This window comes from Palaemon carinicauda, chromosome 43, assembly GCF_036898095.1.
Source record: "Palaemon carinicauda isolate YSFRI2023 chromosome 43, ASM3689809v2, whole genome shotgun sequence".
In the NCBI taxonomy this organism is placed as follows: Eukaryota; Metazoa; Arthropoda; class Malacostraca; order Decapoda; family Palaemonidae; genus Palaemon; species Palaemon carinicauda.
The window spans coordinates 42900272-42914494 of NC_090767.1; the positions used below are offsets into that span (position 1 = coordinate 42900272).

Sequence of the window (14223 nt, forward strand, 5' to 3'; positions counted from 1 at the left end):
TTTCCTTGCAGCTGTCTACTTCCCCTGCTATTGTTATTCGCTCTTACTACTCTGGGTGTCAATCCAAATATCTCCTCTTTGAGCGAATCTATCTCTTGCGAGATTTCATCTTTACCAGATGTATTCAAGCTCCTTTCGCTGAGAGGAGATGTGTCACTCCCGTCGGGGCTAGACGGGGGAGACCCGCCCGGGGCCAGAGCCGAGGTGGTCACAACCTCACCCCCGGAGCTGGGGGCCGTGACCAGCCCGACCCCAGTCCAGAACAGGGCCAGACGTTTGGGACCCGATCCGGGCCAGAGGCGAGGTGGTCGCAGTTTCAACCTTAAGAGGGCCGGAACCGCGACCACCCCGGCTCCGGTCCAGATACGCATTCATTTCATCTTGGCTTTTGGAATTCTCATGTGTGGCTTGCAGGGTGATGAAGGTTGACGCAGCGTTTCTGGATATAATTGGTGTTGTCAGAACAGGATTGACTTCTTTTGGGGCCACTGTACTCCTCCTTTGATCTCCACTCATATCTTCTGACGCATACGCCAATCCCTCATCTGCCACAGATGTTACCCTGAGATTTTCGGTTGCAGCTGATCTTGTGCCATCCATCTTTACTCTGCTCAGAGTAGGAGGTACTGCACTGGCTAGGATTTTTAATTGCTGTGCATATGCTGCAACCTTTTGTCTATATTTAAGAGTCCTTCTCTTTGTGCGTACGCTTTCAAGTGTACGCCAAGGAAGAACTAGCTGCACAATACTTTTATTTATGTGGGGGTCATCTTTAAACTTGATCATAGGGATCTCGTCGTCTGAGGTCCAGTCGAGTCGGCCACCCACATGGCTTTCCCGACTGGCCCCGGTGGGCTCAGCAGTCATTTTCGATTTTACCACCTTGCACTCCTCCTCCTCCTTTCCTTTGGCATTTTTAAGTAAGTCCTGGTATTGTTTGGACTTACGTTTGCCACTTATAGAATCTACTGATCTGTCATTCAGTACGCACTCATGTATTTTAACATTTATAAAAGGATGGCCCAAGTTAGAAACTTTGAACTGGGCCATCTAGTTAAGCTCTTCTGGGGCCCAGGGCTTATTTCGCCGATCTTGTAGGCGTTTTATGGCCCCCTCGTGAAAATCAAGAGCGAGAGCTCTTCGCTCATGCAGACGCCTGCCTGCGTAGGACCTTAACACCTTACCACAATGGGGGCAGGTGGGAGACCGATCGGCGCTCTCGGCCACGCCTTGGGCACTGTTGGACGGCCCTTCCAATCGGCTAGTTAATTGGCCAGCGACGGTGGCACTATGGTTGTGAGTGCTCCCGTTGGCGGAGGGTTGACCCACACGCCGGCTTTCCCCTTCTTCAGGGGTGGAGTGACCCACAGTCTATTCCGAGGGATTGACTGGGCAAGTTGGATCCACTGAATGGCCCCCACGATTTATACTGCGGGCCCAGTGGATTGGTCACTATCAGTTGACACTGATCTTGCCTGCACGTCTCGGCTCGCAGTGAGACGAAACTGGTGACTTAGCAAGGGGGACCTAAGGTTCTTAATTGATCCCCCTCCCTGACTCTCGGTTGCAACTCTCAGACTCCCTGACCAAGGGACTGGAGAAGCGGAACCGCACCAGTTGATAAGGAGAGAGGAAATGAAAGCGCTCGAAAATGGCGGTTTGAGGCCTTTTCCGATTGCTAAATGCTCCCGATCACTTATATTTTTTTTTCTTTTTTCAAGACTAACGTTTGCAGGAGAGCAACACTACTTCACCATTTTCCTGGTCTTATCAAACACTTGCTCTCCCTGGCTAGTCCTCTTTTCCTACCTCGAAGATAGGTCCGCTGTCTTGATGCTAGCTAAGGAAGCGCAGAACCCACTTTATGACGACGAACAGCTGCGCTTCCTCCGGCGTTAAATCTCCACTGAACAGGAGTTTGAAGTTCTTGTACTCCTGGAGGAACGTCGAAAGGGTGGTCAATCTTCATGGTCGATGCTCCTACGAAACGTCGCCTCCGCCCGACATGCCCATATAATTTGCGTATATGGACAGTCCTCCTTCCAGGATATTCACCGTCATCAGGTCCAGGTCTCCAAGTCGTAGCTTCAGCTTCTGGCATAAGCTGACGGTCCCTCGCAACAGTACTCCTCGCCAGTTCCCGGTGATCGCCCTTACTGAGGGTACTGTCGCTGTGAAGTTCTCCACGGCCTCCTTGATGCAAGTGGTGTTATACTTCGCGATTTTCGCGGCATCAAAAGAGTCGAGAGGTCGTACGTTGGCGTCTGCGTTGATTTGGCAGTCAATAACGATTGACTCCCGGTCGTTCCAGACAACGAGGTCTGGTTTTCTGAGCCCTTGATTCGTTGCGATGTGGGGTTCATCCACTACATTGTACCCTGCTTCGATGGCCTTCTTCTTGATGAAGCACTTGGAGTCGTGCCTCTTAATCCTCCATGGCTGAACGGCTGGACACGTCTGTAGGATATGGTGCAGGGTACCGGGTGCGTTGCAACCAAGATCGCAGCGGTTGCTCTGCTGTCTGCCTGTCGCACTGTGGGCCGGGGTTGTTAGAAGTCCCAGTTTGAGTTTGAGGGCATTGCAGAATGTTCCCTCTTTCAACAGACGGTTTCCAGCGTCCAACCATTTAGGTCGTAGTCGGAAGGGCGCCTTCCGCAGACCACACCCATCAACAGTCAAGTAAAGCCTTTCTCCCCAGTCAATGGCTGCGGGGGCCGGGTGTTGTTCGGCTAACTCAGCAGCAATTCCCGCTACCAAAGGGTCTGGAGATCTTGCTCGTCGATTATAGCAATCATGCAGGGCTTTAGGGATACCCTCGGTAAAGTTGTAAATACCAAGGCCCCCTGCTGCTGAACCTGCATAGAGAGCTCCTAGTGGAGTATCGCCAGGTAGGTGCAAGCACTTCCTGACGAACTTCCTGACCTCATTATCAACCGTTTTCAGGTGATATTTCTTGAGTTGTCCGTGGACGGCTATGTGACATAGCCGTGGTATCAGCTCAGTTTTTAAGGCCCAAAACTTCTGCTGAGGCTTCAGCGGCGCTGTCTGGAGGCTCCCCAGTTCAGTTTTGGCCTTACCAATCAATTTCGCCCCGTTCACGTTTGCCACTAGTCCGACGTCTACCAAAAGATATTTGTAAAAGCCGTCAGGACTTGTGACCGGAAGGTTGGCATTTCCGTACGTGAAGGGACGGGTATCAACGTACCAGGTCTTACGTTGGCGGTCGCCGATGATTCCAGCTGTGGCACACTTCCCTAAGCCAGGCTCGAGGCCAAGCTTTGCCGACTCGTCCAGTAATCTGGTTACCGAAGATGACAAACCTGCTCTCGTCTGTGCCACAACCACAATATCATCCGCAAACGCCAAATACTTAATAGTCTCCCCTCTAAGCGTTGCCCCTACGCCTTCCGGGAGCTTAGCAAGTGCATGGTCTAGGGCAAGATTGAAAAGCAAGGGGGATAAAGGAGCCCCCTGCATTACGCCCCAAGTAATGTCTATTTCAACTCCAGCTACCTCCGTGCTGATACTAGAATAGAAGTTGGTGAGGTACTGAATCGAATTCCTGTCGAGGCCAGCAGCTCTCAGAGTATCGAGGAGAGCTGGATGGTAGACGGAGACGGAGTCAAAGGTCTTTTTAAAGTCAATAAAGGCTATAAAAAGGCTCTTCGACTCACGTTTGGCCTCTTTAATGAGCTCCTTAAGTAGGATGAGGTTGCTACTTACCCCCTCCTCAGCCTTGAACCCTTTTTGTCGAACTGAAGAGGGGATGCGCTCTGCCAGGCACTTTGTTAGGATCTTATGCAAGCCTCGTGTTGCCACGGACGTGACTGTAATTGGGCGGAAGTCCCCGGCCTCTAGGGGGACATCCTTCTTGGGCAATAGGGTTGTTCGCCCTTTTGCCCAATCCCGGGTCACAATTCGGTTGTCAATAATAAGGTTATACAGATTCATGATCTGTTGACTTGCCGCCGCTCTAAAATCGGCAGCTCTGGGCCCGGCGACGTTTTTAAATTTGTCTTCCTTTTGCACCATTCTACATCATCAATAGTGATGGGGTCCAAGATAGTGCACAACTGGTTTGGCTGGTTAAAATTGATTGTGCTAGCCTGGCTTGGTCTCCCGAATAGGGAGGTCCAAAATTCAACTGTCCCGGGCGGAAGGGACGGGCTAGCAAGAGGGTCTTTGCCTAGGATGGCATTCTGTGCAACTTGACTCCTGTTCTTATCCCATGCCCTCTGCGTCGCTGCATATTCTCGCCTCTTCCTAACACTTCGAGGCATGTCACTGTCCTGTTGTTGACCTGCTCTTCGATTAATCCGATTCATATTATTTGGTCTCCTACCAAATATCTCATCCTTCAGCGAGTTGACATCCTCCGCGGTGACTTCCTCCTCCGATGAACTACCAGCGCTCTTGCTGGAGGATTGAGATCCATCGCTCCCATCTGGGCTGGACGGGGTAGACCCTCCATGGTCTGGAACCCGGATGGGAGAGGTTCCAGCCATGGAGTCATGATACTCATTCATTCCATCCTGGGATTCGGTATGTGGGACAATAGAGGCCGCAAGCATCCTACCATCCACTCGGATTCGGGTCAGATTGACCCTGCAATCTCTGAGGGGAGGCATTGCACTTTGGGTGGAGGTCTTGGGCTGTGCATATGCTGCGACCATTTCTCTATATTTAATGGTCCTTCTCTTTGTCCGGATGCTTTCAAGCGTCCGCCAAGGAAGGACCATTTTCTGAATTGTCTTGTTTATGTGGGGATCATTCTTTTGTGCCACTTCGAACTCGATCATCGAGTTCTCGTCGTCAGGAGTCCAACTGAGTTTGCCCCCCACATGGCTCTCCCGATGGCTCCCGACTGGCACGGTAGACAAAATAGATTTCTCCTTGTACTCCTCCTTCACCAGCAGGTCTTTAAGTAAGTCTCGATATTGTTGAGACTTTCTTTTACCATTTATACTGTCAGTCGATCTTCCTGACAGTACGCACTTGCTTATTTCTTGGTTTATGAAAGGATGGCCGTAGTTGGACACTTCAAACTCGGCCATCATCCTTAGTTCTTCTAGGGACCAGGGCTTATTGCGCCGGTCTTCGAGGCGCTTAATTTGTCCTTCATGGTAAGTTTGGGCATGTGCCCGTGTCTCATGCAGACGCCTTCTTGCATATGACTTGAAGTGCCTCAAACAAGTTGGGTAGACGTGAGATCCTATAGAGGCATCGACCATGCCTTGGGCCAAGGTGTTTGTCCCACTTACTTCGCTAGCGGAAGTACCGGCGACAGGAATGCTCTGGGTTTGAGCACCCCTGCTGGCGTTGGGTTGACCAAATCGCCAGTTTGTCCCCTGGGAAGGGGTGGAGCGACCCACAGCTCCTCCCGAGGGAGAAGCTGGGCGTGTTGAGTCCTCCACGCTATCCGTTGGACCCATAAAATGGGTTGCCGGCAGGTACCACAAGGAGGTGGATAGCTAGCAATCTATAACTCGTAGCGGCTCGGAGTCAGCGAACGCGTCGTCTTTGCCGAGTCATAGTTTAGCCGACTAACACATCAGAAGGTTTTCATCATTTGTGTTAGTCTCTTTTCCTATTGTGCTACAAGGTGGTAGAGTAGCTGAAGAGGTTACATGCACTACCGGCGTTATCTCCACTCAACAGGATATACTCCTGGAGGAACGTCAAGCAGTCAAGCTTACGTCCATGGCCAACGGGACTAGGATATGTCCCCCCCACCCGACATACCCATGTAATTGGCATAGATGCCAAGTCCACCTTTCAAGATTTTCACCGACAACAAGTCGAGATCACTCTTACTTATCTTGAGCTCCTGGCATAAGCTTATCATACCTCTGGACAGCACTCCTCGCCAGTTACCAGTTATTGCACTCGCTGAGGGTACTGTCCCCGCAAGCTCTTGTACGGCCCTTGATGCACTCGCTGCTGTATTTCGCGATTTTGGCGTCATCGAAGAAGTTTAGAGGTCGAACATTCGCATCTGCATTAATTTGACAGTCAATGACCATCGACTCGGACCCTTTCCAGATTACAAGATCTGGTTTCCTCAACCCCTGAGTGGTTGATATTCGGGGTTCATCAAGCACGTCATACCCTGCATCTATTGCTCTCTTCTTGATGAACCCGTTTACATTGTCATATCTCTTAATACGCCACTCCGAGCTAGGGTCGTCAGGAATCCCAGTCTGAGTTTGATAGCATTGCAGTAGGTGCCCCCTTTCATCAGCTGGCTCCCGGCATCCAGCCAACCTGGACGAAGTCCAAGTTTAGCTTCTTTAAGGCCACATCCATCCACCGTGGCGTACAGTCTCTCTTCCCAATTTGTGACAACTGGGGCACGGTGATGTTGAGCCAGCTCCGTAGCCACCTCCGCTGCAAGGGCATCCGGAGACCTGGCTAGTCTATCATAGCAATCCTGCAGGGCTTTTGGGGATGCCATCGGTAAAATTAAATAAACCTAGGCCCCCCGTCGCTGTTCCTGCATAGAATGCTGGCAGAGGAGTGTCACCAGGTAAGTGCAAGCACCTCCTGGTGAACTTCCTAACCTCATTGTCCACACCCCTCAGGTGGAACTTCTTGACCAGTCCATATAAGGCTAGATGTTTAAGCCGCGGGATTAGCACGTGTTTTAAGGCCCAAAACTTCTGCTGAGTCTTTAGAGGAGCACTCTGAAGGTTCCCCAGTTCGGTTTTGGCCTTCCCGATCAGCTTGGTCCCATTCATGTTTACCACGAGCCCGACTTCAACCCCAAGGTACTTTTAGAATCCATCGGGGCTCGTGGCTGGGATCGTCTCGTCACCATACATGAAGGGACGGGAATCAACGTACCAGGTCTTTTTGGACCGGTCACCGACGATTCCCGCTGTTGCACACTTTCTTAGGCCTGGCTCAAGGCCCAGCTTCCCGGCATGGTCGAGAAGCTTCTGGATTGATAACCCTAGACCATTACGGTTTCGGGCGACCACAACAATATCGTCGGCAAATGCCAGATACTTAATTGTCTCTCCTCTGAGGGTGGCACCTACACCCTCAGGGAGTTTAGAGAGAGCATAATCGAGGGCAATATTAAACAACAGGGTGACAATGGATCCCCCTGCATTACGCCTCGCGTTATTCGCATGTCTTTGCCAGCAACGCTAGTGCTGATGTTTGTAACGAAGTTCTTTAGGTACTCGGTTGAGTCGTCACTGAGCCCAGCCCCTCTCATGGTGTCCAGAAGGGCTGGATGACCAATGGAGTCAAAGGCCTTTCTGAAGTCTATGAAGGCAACATAGAGGCTCTTTGACTCGCATTTTGCCTGCTTTATCAGTTCCCTCAGCAACAGGAGGTTGCTACTCCCTCCCTCCTCTGCCTTGAACCCTTTTTGTTGGGCAGAGGAGGGGATGCGCTCAGCTAAACGCTTAGCTAGTATTTTATGCAACCCCCTGGTTTCTACAGAGGTCACAGTAATTGGCCTGAAGTCCCCGGCCTCAAGGGGGACGTCTACTTTGGGCAGAAGGGTGGTTCTACCCTTTTCCCAGTCTCTGGTCGCGATCCTGGACAACAAGATCTTGTTATACAGGTCGACAACCAGATCGTCATTCTCCGCTCTAAAGTCGGCAGCTCTTATGCCGTCCGGGCCCGGCGAGGTCTTAAGATTTGTTTTAGACTTGCACCATTTCACATCATCGATGTTAACGGGTTCTACAATGGTGCTCATCTGGACATGTGGGGTAAAGCAGATCGTGCTAGCAGGACTTGGCCTCTCGAACAGAGAGGTCCAGAAGTCCACCGTCCCTTGCGGGAAGGTGGGGCTAGCTAGAGGATCCTTCTTCAGGATAGCATTCTGAGCGACACGGCTGCGGTTCTTATCCCAGCCTCTCTGTGTCACTGCAAACTCCCGCCTCCTCCTTACTGAACGGGGCAAACTCCCTTCCTGATGTTGCCTCCCGTTCCTGTTAATCCTATTCGGTACTACTCTCCTTCCAAATATCTCATCCTTTAGAGAGTCTATCTCCTCTGCCATTATATCTTCATCCGATGTGTTACATTCACTCTCACTAGAAGATAAAGATTCATCACTCCCGCCTGGGCTCGGCGAAGGAGAGTCTCCTTGGTCGAGACTCATAGTTACTCCCGCTGTTTACCCGCGCTTGGTTGAATCTCTTCACTTTGTGACATTCAGAGCACTGGGCAGAAATCACATCGCGTCATCATCAGCCATAACCATCGCGATGCTTTGTTTTAATTAAACAGTCGGATTGCCCGTGTCCGTGCCAGTTCTGAGCTGGTCGCTAGGCTGCCAGCCGGAGTAATATATACACGTCTCCGTTTGGGGCCTCGCACGGCCCGAGAGCCGCGCTCCGCCTCAAGTCTCGACGCGATTATACTTTGCAGAACCTTGCCCGTTCCGCGGAAGGGCACCCGGTCAGCGAGGTCCGAGCTCGGTCCGCCGGCCAGCCGAAGCCAACCAACAAGACCTCGCCCAGTCTGCCCCCCGAGACACCCCGCACCCGCTTCCCAGAAAGGCCCGACTGGCCCGACCCTCAGAGCCAATCCTCGTCCCGAAGGTACGGATCAAAATTGCCGATTTCCCTTACCCACATTCATCTATCGACTAGAGGCTCCAAACCTCGGAGACCTGATGCGGAGATGGGTACAGTCTGTGTCGAAACAGGGTCACCAAGGGCGAGCGGAGCGCCGACCACGAGGTCCAGCCACCCGCATCTGCCCCGGACTCGTACCCGTGTGACTTCCTCACTTGCATCTTTCACGGACTGGCGTTGGTGCACGGGACGACACAAGAACTGTGTCGCTCTACGGCCACCGTGTGGTTTGCTATACCATCACCCCCTTCTCGCTTCATAGGATTTCCGGGGATCACAGGGCCTAAAACAGAAAAGAAAACTCTCCCCCGGACCAGACGCCAGTGGACACAAGCCAGATCCTGTTGCCAGGAATCGTCACACACTTGACCCGGCCTCCACCTCAAAGGCAGACACCGGGCCCGTCCGAACACAGGTCACGAAATCATTACCGTATTCCCTTTCGCCACTGCATCCCTTCCAGCTCGTATCTATGATGATGACAAGTCGGTCCCTCGTTGGTGGAGCGCCGCGGCGCGTTTCTCGCTTCTTCTTTCTCTAGCTCGGACCCGCGGCCACAGGCCCACGCTGCCAGCAGAGGAGACTTACTAAACATTATTCTCTCCGTTTAGAGGCCTGGGATCACATGGGACACAGGAACTTTATCCTTGGGCTTAGGCCTGACTCACCCATGTTCAACTGATGTTGACATGGAACCCTTCTCCACATCAGCCAACGAGGCTCTCTCTTGATTATTTGCTACTACCACCAAGATCTGCACCAGCGGCGGCTCCAGGCCGGCTCACGCCCAGTCCCTTCGAAGCTCACCGCTGCGACCCTCCTCCTTGCCGGGGCTTCCATAGTGCCTCTCTCAGCGCCAAAAACAGTGCCCCGGCGGACGAGTATCGGGAGAATGCTTGAGCGCCATACCATTTTAAGGGCTAGTTGCTTCGGCAGGTAAGTTGTTACACACACCTTAGCGGATTCCAACTTCCATGGCCACCGCCCTGCTGTCTATAGCAACCATCACCTTTTCGTAGTGTCTACATTAGCATTCCTTTAGGCCCCTTAACTCGTACGTTTGGTTCATCCCACAGCGCCAGTTCTGCTTACCAAAAGTGGCCCACTAGGCACTCTGATTCTTTGCATCATAGAGCTTCACATCTCAAGCAAGCTCCACGTCTCACCCAAGCTCCACGTCTCACCCATTTAAAGTTTGAGAATAGGTTGACGGCATTGCACCACCAAGGCCTCTGATCATTCGTTTTACCGGATGAAACTCACCTCTCCGAAGGCCAGCTATCCTGAGGGAAACTTCGGAGGGAACCAGCTACTAGATGGTTCGATTAGTCTTTCGCCCCTATACCCAGCTCTGACAATCGATTTTCACGTCAGAACTGCTTCTGACCTCCAGCAGAGTTTCCTTTGGCTTCGTCCTCACCAGGCATAGTTCACCATCTTTCGGGTCCCAACGGCTGCACTCTCAGGTACTTGGCGGCGGACCACGGGTTGAGGGAGCCCGAGAGCCCCCAGTGCCCCGGGCCGCACTACGCCAAGTCCTCGGCCTGCGCCCCAACTCCCGCCGGTCTTGCGGCCGGTGGGCTGCCCGGCCAGGCACCGCCGGTACCAGCCCAGGATATTCTCTCAACTTAGCTGGCCCGACAGGCCTCGGCAGACAGGGGATCGGCCTGCCCCAAGCAGAGCTCACTTTCATTTCGCCTCCGGGTTTAGATCACCCTTAGACTCGCGCACATGTTGGACTCCTTGGTCCGTGTTTCAAGACGGGTCGGGTGGATTACCAATCACTCTCAGGTGGCGAGAGGCCGCATTCTTCTCTCCGCGGCCTCCTTGCAGTGACCGCCGCTCGGGCCCGGTCAGTACCGTTGTCGGTCATCACCCGCGCCAAGGCGGGGGCTACCAGTCCGAAACGGCCCTCGGAGCCTAAGCAGCGGGTCGCCACCAACTCTACTCGAGGGAGAAATAAGCCCGCAGGACGCGGCACGACAACCATGGGGCCGCGGCAACTAACTGCGTCGCCGGGTCCTCTCACTGAAAAGCAACCTGAACCGCGGTTGCCGCCCACACTCCGCCAGCTGAATCCCCTCTTCCGACCTTCACGGTTCCACCCGTTTGAGCTTCTGATGGTTTCACGTCCTCTTGAACTCTCTCTTCAGAGTCCTTTTCAGCTTTCCTTCACGGTACTTGTCAAATATCGAACTCGTGGTAGTATTTAGCCTTAGATGGAGTTTACCACCTACTTAGGGCTGCAGTACTAAGCAACCCGACTCTACGGTAAAGACCCCTCCGCCAAGCTGCCTAAAACCTTTTTACAGGCGCCGCCACACGGGCCTACCACCCTCCTCGGGGCTGCATTCAAGCAATAACTTAGGCGGTGAGCAGCTCGAGCGGTACGGATGCACCGAAACGCAACACCCCTTGACGGCCGTACAGGACCGCGAGGTTATGCGCTGGGCTGGTCCCCTTTCAGTCGGCCTTACTCGGGGAATCCCGGTTGGTTTCTTTTCCTCCGCTTATTAATATGCTTAAATTTGGCGGGTTGTCTCCCCGCGGACGAGGTCTTGAAAAACTTGCGCCTTCCAGGGCCCAGACGGAGCAGGACATCCGGATCAGCCAGCGGCGTCGTCCTCGGATTTTGAGGCGGAGGAGCGGCTTTCATTCTTCGGAGTGCAGGCGACTTCTGCAGCCAGCAGCAGGCAGAGCGGCTAGACCGACGTCGTCGTCCTCTCTCGCAAGGACTCCGTCCGTCCGGCGGTGACCGCTCGCCAGGGCAGCGCAGGGGAGGCGGTAGCCGTAGCTGCTTTACTACTCGCTGCTACTGCTGCTGCGCCACCTGCTTGCTTCTCCGTGTCGACGGCACCCTCTCTCCCAAGGGCAGCAACGTTCATCAATAGGCGCTCTCTCTCTCCAGCTTCGTCCTCTGGACAACAGCTCACCTTCGTTCCTTCCTTCCTTCCTTCCTTCCTTCCTCCCTCGCACCAACGCAGCGCTCGAAAGAAAATTATTCTCTTCGACCCACTGCTCTCGCTCTCTCTGGATGAGGCCAGTCTCGTCACCCGCCCGAGTGCACCAGCGGCCCCGGCCCGTCGTCCTTCCATCTTCTGCTCTCGCACAGACACAGATGGCAGGAGGAGCTGGCCACGAGCCTGGCACTCAAACAGATGCTGCTTCCTTCTCACGAAGCCACGAAACATGGCCCGGAACAAGACCCGAACGCTGCTTAGGCACTCAGGATAAGCACCCTGGATGGCCTCTGCTTCTCTTCACCTGAGAGCAGGATCGTCCACCGTAGTCCCAGACACCATTCCACCGTGCAGCCGCCGCCGCCAGCTGGGAGCAGCCAGCCGGACAGCAGCAGCGGGGCCCAGTCCAGGGACACGGCGACATTTCACACTTGAGGGAACGGACCGCTAGCCCACAAAAATAGTAGGCGCCGGCCCCACATCCCCATCTCGCCACGGCTCACGGTAGCCACGGCTGCCCCTTCCAGCGGCGCGGCCGGCCCCCTTCTCTCCGGGGGCCGCACACTCGGCGCCGCTGCCAGCCAGGGCCTGCCGCAGCAATACCCTACACCGGGATGGATGCTTAACAGACACTCGTCCGGGAGTGGCGAAGACACTGGTCAGTGCCCTCGCCTCAATGTGCGTTCAACTGTTCGACTCATCTCATAATCTTGCGATTCACATGCCGACACGCATTTTGCTGCGGTCTTCATCGACCCAGGAGCCGAGCGATCTACCATTAGAAGTTGTTCAAATTGGAAATATAATACAAAAACATGGACTAAGCGTGACTTCCATCACGGCCCGCCACGGACTTGCCAGCGCGGGTGGCCCTCCTCCAATGGCCGTGCTTCTCTCTCTCTCCGACCATCACTACGGGGACAGTAGTACTCGACGTCTCCGGCCAGCGGCGTAACCCCGCCTAAAGCGTGCCGCACCGCATCGCCGCCTCTTCCTTCTCTCTGGCGACGCGGACGACAGTGGCTCCGCAGCCCTCGAGACGTCTTTGTACTGACTGCCCCTCCACCAAAAACCACCTCTAGAGCCCCACACTAGCTCTCCGTCTGGCTCTGTGCACCCCAGGGCAGCACAGCCGAGCCATCCATCAGTAATGATCCTTCCACAGGTTCACCTACGGAAACCTTGTTACGACTTTTACTTCCTCTAAATGATCAAGTTTGGACATCTTTCCGGCCCGTCCAGGCGAGTCGGCGGAACCCCATTGCTGGGAGAAACCCGCCGCCCCAGTCCAAGACCACCAGTCCGAAGGCCTCACTAAATCATTCAATCGGTAGTAACGACAGGCGGTGTGTACAAAGGGAAGGGACTTAATCAACGCAAGCTGATGACTTGCGCTCACTGGGAATTCCTCGTTTATGTGAAACAATTGCAAGCCCCAATCCCTATCACGAATGGTTTTCACGCATTTTCCCGCTCCTCTCGGAGAAGGACAACCCGCTAACCCATTCAGTGTAGCGCGCGTGCGGCCCAGGACATCTAAGGGCATCACAGACCTGTTATTGCTCAATCTCCTGCAGCTATACTCGCTGCTCATCCCTCTAAGAAGACTGTGTCGAACGGGGCCCATGCACCAAAACGCCCGTCCACTATTTGGTAGGCCAGAGTCTCGTTCGTTACCGGAATTAACCAGACAAATCACTCCACCAACTAAGAACGGCCATGCACCACCACCCACCAAATCGAGAAAGAGCTCTTAATCTGTCAATCCTTCTGGTGTCCGGGCCTGGTGAGGTTTCCCGTGTTGAGTCAAATTAAGCCGCAGGCTCCACTTCTGGTGGTGCCCTTCCGTCAATTCCTTTGTTTCAGTTTTGCAACCATACTACCCCCGGAACTCAAAGACTTGAGGTTTCCCAGGGGCGTCTCGCCACGTCATGGGAATAACAATGGCGAATTGCTAGTCAGCATTGTTTAGGGTTAGAACGAGGGCGGTATCTGATCGCCTTCGATCCTCTAACTTTTGTTCTTGATCAACGAAGACATTCTTGGCAAATGCTTTCGCTGTTGTTCGTCCTACGACGGTCACTGAATTTCACCCCTCGCGTCGTAGTACGGATGCCCCCGACAGTCCCTCTTTATCATTACCTCTGGCTCTTACCACCAAGAAAATGGAACCGAGATCATCTTCCATCATTCCATGCAGGTAACATTCGGGCATTGTATTCGAGAGTAGCCTGCTTTGAGCACACTCATTTATTCAAGGTGAACTGGCCGGCCGCGCAGGACACTCGGTGAAGAGCACCCTGGCAGAACCGGCTTGGCGTCCACTCACGGAAGCTGTTCGGAGCCTGACGGGGAAGCACCGGGCGGTGACCTCCCGAGCCAGTCCGGAACTGAGCTCGAACTACGAGCTATTTAACCGCAACAACTTTAATATACGCTATTGGAGCTGGAATTACCGCGGCTGCTGGCACCAGACTTGCCCTCCAATTGGTTGTTGCTAAAGGATTTAAAGTGTGTTCATTCCAATTACGCAGAATCGGAAGAGTCCCGCATTGTGATTTTTCGTCACTACCTCCCAGAGCTGGGATTGGGTAATTTGCGTGCCTGCTGCCTTCCTTGGATGTGGTAGTCGTTTCTCAGGCTCCCTCTCCGGAATCGAACCC

The 14223-nt window shown here is 53.7% G+C and overlaps 1 pseudogene; it reads right to left on the bottom strand.

The window, feature by feature from the left end:
• Positions 1–12187: 12187 nt before the first annotated feature.
• LOC137634050 (5.8S ribosomal RNA) lies at positions 12188–12347 on the bottom strand (annotated as a pseudogene).
• Between the last annotated feature and the right edge of the window lie 1876 nt (positions 12348–14223).